Raw genomic sequence first — 4,961 nt, forward strand, 5'->3', positions numbered from 1 at the left:
TCTCTCTGTTCCTGGATAAGTTAAAATACGACCGTAATATTTTATCCTTCGTCTTGTGACTTCTAGATCTTATTCTCTCCTCTCTTCCTTCTCCCTCACTCATTAGAATGTATGAGAAAGGCACAAAGCCAAATTCTGACGGGCCCACGATTGAAACACACTGACTTTTAAAATGTCTCAAGGGACGGTAAGGTCACTGGCAGATCAGTAGCTCTCCAGCTGGGATTTTTAAAGCAGACTGAACCTACTGTCTTATGAATGAAAGAGAATACTGTCACTTATTTCAAGAACATTTAGAAACTTCTGTGTGAGATCAGATGAAAGTCCATACAAATAAATATTCTCTCCTTGACAATTGCTGCTAATAAAGTGGTATATATGCCTTCAGACTATGTTTCTTCTTTGTAGAAACTAGCACGTTCAAATAATCTTTAAAACATTATTATAAAAAGGATTATTTATTAAATCATGATACCTAACTATTAACCTCATGCCACATTCTCTTCTCTTACTTTGACCATTTATGCATTTTGGTAAAGTTGTGTTCAATTATTTATTTGTCTTTAAAAAATAAGTAGTATTAATTTATTTCGGCCTCTTTGTTATTGGCATTTCTGCAAAGGTGTTCTTTGCCAATTCCTATCAACTTTCTCTTATCCTTTCAAATTGCACATTTGCTGAATCTCGGTTATGTTTTTTAAGTTGATTTAGAGCTTTTGAAACACGTGTTGCTCTATTTTATCATTGTTGCTTCCAAGCACTACAGACTTTAGGGGGATTATAGCACACTTTACTGTTCTTCATTCTGTTATCTTCATGGAAGTTCTATGGCCCTCTTGTATTCATTCTTCAACGTTTAGAATGCCCCAATGGGTTAAAAACAGACAGAAAATCAGAGCCTAAGTAAATAAATGAATAGCTATTTGGAGACCTCAGAGAATAACTTCAACCTACACATTGGTGTTTCATAAGTATAAAACGAAATAGTGAATACAGCAAGTTAAGGAGGGCAGCAGGATCTCCTAACATTCCCACTGTTCTATGCTCTCTCTTATGATTGGGAAGAAAGGAGTGTATGGGGCATTGTTTGTCTTTAAGATGATAATACAAGCAAACTTCAAAATATATATATATATAACTGATTTCAGAGAGGAAGGGAGAGGGAGAGAAACATCAATGATGAGAGAGAACCATTGATTGGCTGCCTCCTGCACACCCCCTACTGGGGACCAAGCCCACAACCCAGGCATGTGCCCCTGACCGGAATTAACTAGCATAGTTTCTTTTTTTTAAAAAATATTTTTTTTATTGATTTTAGAGAGGAAGGGAGAGGGAGAGATAGAAACATCAATGATGAGAGAGAACCATTGATTGGCTACCTCCTGCATGCCTCCTACTGGGGACCAAGCCCACAACCTGGGCATATGCCCCTGACCAAATCAAACCAGGGACCCTCCAGTCCACAGGCTGACACTCTATCCACTGAGCCAAACCAGCCAGGGCGTAACTAGTTGGCTACTATTGTGACTTAACACGTCTCAGTTAACAAAGCAATGGGAGAATGCTCTTCTTTCCCCCCAGTAATCTAGAGGTTCCAATAAATATCAGGGGACATAAATCAGCACGAAGTCTTAAAAGTGGCTGGTCTGACAAGATGGAGCCAGTGTAATGTGGCTTTTCTTATTAGCTTGGCTATAAAGTTGGCTATTAACTTAGCACTTAATTGGATCCTCCTACAGTGGAATCACAAGAGCATTCAGTCCTGCAGGCTAGAGAACATGTTGTACCTGTTGAATAGTGTTTAAGGTGCTTTAAAAGTCTGGTTATAATTGAGTAATGACTAAACACGATTTTATTATATCGGACTTTTAGAGGTGGTAGGCGTGGTGTGCCCCCACCCACACAGGACTGTGTCAGAAGCTCTGTGTCTGAACCCTAGCTCCACCAGTTACAAACTGCAGTACTTTGGTCATGTATCTTTACCTCTGTGAGCCTCAGTTTCTTCATCTGTTTAATGAGAATCATCCATACTTCCCAGAATTAAAGCATTAAGTTAAACCATGCACAGAGAAGAGCTTCGGAGACTTAAGTACTGTACACACATTAGTGACAATGTTACAATTACCGAGCCTAACCATCATACTTTACCAACGAGGAAACCAAGAAGCTAAGTGATTTGGCTAAGGACCTGTGGGGGCAGACTTAGATAAGATTTCTCAGGCCCCTTTTCTTGGCAGTGTATCCATCAGTCCTATCTTTTGACATTTGATAAACTAAGGTCTCCATCTATGACTAACTTACATAATTTATTATCCAGCTATAAAAGGACATTAAAATTTAACTTTAAGTTTATTAGAAGCTAGATTTACTTGCCATAATATGTGTATATGCATTACTGAATTTCCGGCTAAAACTATAGCTAGGTTAGTCCCTGAAGGAAAAAGATGTTTGTTTATATTTTGCTTGTCAGTGCTTGGCTAAAACTTCTATTTTTGTAAGAGTCACATGGGATAATCTAAACCCTAAATCTAATTATAAAGAAGAATCTACAAAACAAATTCAAACCTTGTATGAAAGCCAAAACTTTCATTATATTTTCAGTCCTCATAAAGTAACTTTTTTCACCTTCATCCTAACATATATTTTGAACCTGTAATTTTACCAGTAATATAAAAAGGACCAGTCATGGCCTCAGAGATATCTTATCCTAATATAATTTTTGTCTCAATATATTCATGTATCAATAATGTGTCAATGAAAATAGCATCATTGCTATCTAAAGGCATGTTTTTGTTTTAAATAAGGCTATTCTGAGTTTTTCCTTATACTTAAAATTTATGATGGATTTGGATTAGATAATAACTAGAATTTGCTTACACCTCTAAGCTTCAATGGTGTAGAATTCATCCGTACTTATTTTTCCACCTATAGTCACGTGGAGATTTAGGGCTAGTTTCTTTTCCATAGAAAAAAAATACACAGGGGCATATTCAAACTTGAGGCCTTATTAAGGAATGTCTCTCAAAGTCTTTGAGTTTATAGTAGTTTAAACTGACAGCGTTCCACAATGAAGAATGCAGGGAATATATGTACCTAAAGATTTGGGCTCATGTCCTGGAAGATCTTGAGTAAGATATCAAGCCTCTAAATCTCAGTTATCTAATCTTTGGAATGGAGTTTTTTCAACAGGATGCCCAGACATTGTAAGATTTTAAAAGGTGAGGAAAAGCTATTGTTTCAGTCTAGAACAGCGGCTCTCAACCTGTGGATCGCGACCCCTTTGGCAGTCGCACGACCCTTTCACAGGTGTCGCTTAAGACCATCCTGCATATCAGATATTTACATTACGATTCATAACAGTAGCAACATTACAGTTATGAAGTAGCAACGAAAATAATTTTATGGTTGGGTCACAACATGAGGAACTGTGTTTAGAGGGCCAGAAGGTGGAGAGCCACTGGAAGAGGCAAAAAATTGACTACTCATAGATGTCACCGTTTGTTCTGTGAAATGAACCCTTTATAAAAAGTGAAACTCATGGTTTCCTGGGTCATGGAGAGCACTTTGAGGAAACCTCCATGCAGATGTGCTCAGCGGAGACCTGGACGAGGTGTCTCGTTGGTAACATAGTTGTTTCCTGCTGAGACTGCTTCATCCCTTCCTGCTTTGTCTCTTCTGAGGTGGAGGTAATGTCTCTTGTCTTTCTATATGAATCTAAACCAATTAAAGCAGCCTCTTGCTTGTACCTTTAAAAAAAAAAAAAAAAGCGGGGGGGATGGGGGGTAGGGTATTCTTGCCAGAGAAACTACTATCTAGAAATCTGAAACGGAGGCTCTTGAGACTACAAGGGTGTTCACATCTAGAAAGTAAGGACAATGAAACTCACCTTGGAATGTGGTTGTGGGAATTAAGTAAGCTAATGCACGTAAGGCTCTGGCACGTAACAGATACTCGATCATGGTAGATATTATGAATATAGCCAGTATTGTTTTCCTAAGCCCTACCATGGTCTCTTTCTCTGGCAGACATCAGAAGCGGCAGAAAGCAGGGCCGCTCTCAGCTCTCCGTGGGCAGCCCTGTGCAGGTGCTGTCCCTTGGTCCCACCTTCCCCCTGGGGCATGCACCTGCAAGCCTTGGGCAGGGCTCTGGGAGGCATCTGGACGTGGTTAACAGCAGTGGTGAGAACCAAAGCGGTCTGTACACTCAGCATTCTCTCAGGAGTTCAGCAGAAATGTAGGCAGGGGACATTCCCTCGGGCCCTAGTTTAAACAGGCTTGCGTTCGCTTATTGAAGCTTCAAACAGAAGAGCTGCAGCCACAGGAGGCAAAGGTATACTGCTACCAGGGAGCATGCCCAGGGAGGTGCTATCTTGATTCGTAGTCTCTGATTGTTTTAACTTCAGTAAATATTCTGCCGTTTAAGAAAGTGGCAACTAGAGTAGGAGCATGAACACAATGCTGGGCCCCATCTTCCAAGGGCTTACGAGATGTGAGTCACGGAGGAATTGGGGTAATGGGAGCACATGGAAGTTTCCTCCGGTTATTCATATAAGGAAATAGTAATCAAGGTGACCCTCAAAGTACAAAGGAGCACCAGGTGAAACTAGCCGTCCAGAGGACTGGGCCATGCAATGGAATAGTCAGGCAGCTTGGGGTACCCATGATCATAAATTTAAATGGAGTCCAGTGGCATGGTTGTATTTTTTCAGCCAACATTTTTACAGGTGAAATAGTCAGAGCTTGTTTTTTTTGTTTTGTTTTGTTAGTTGTTAGTTGTTGTTAATCCTCACCCGAGGATATTGTTTTCCCATAGAGAGAGTGGAAGGGAGAGGGAGAGACACAGAGAGAGAAACATTGATACGAGAGAGACACATCAATTAGTTGCCTCTGGCATGCACCCCAACTGGAGCTGGGGGTGGAGCCTGCCACCAAAGTATGTATCCTTAATCGGAATCAAGCCCA

Source organism: Myotis daubentonii, chromosome 1 (assembly GCF_963259705.1).
Source record: "Myotis daubentonii chromosome 1, mMyoDau2.1, whole genome shotgun sequence".
Classification (NCBI taxonomy): Eukaryota; Metazoa; Chordata; class Mammalia; order Chiroptera; family Vespertilionidae; genus Myotis; species Myotis daubentonii.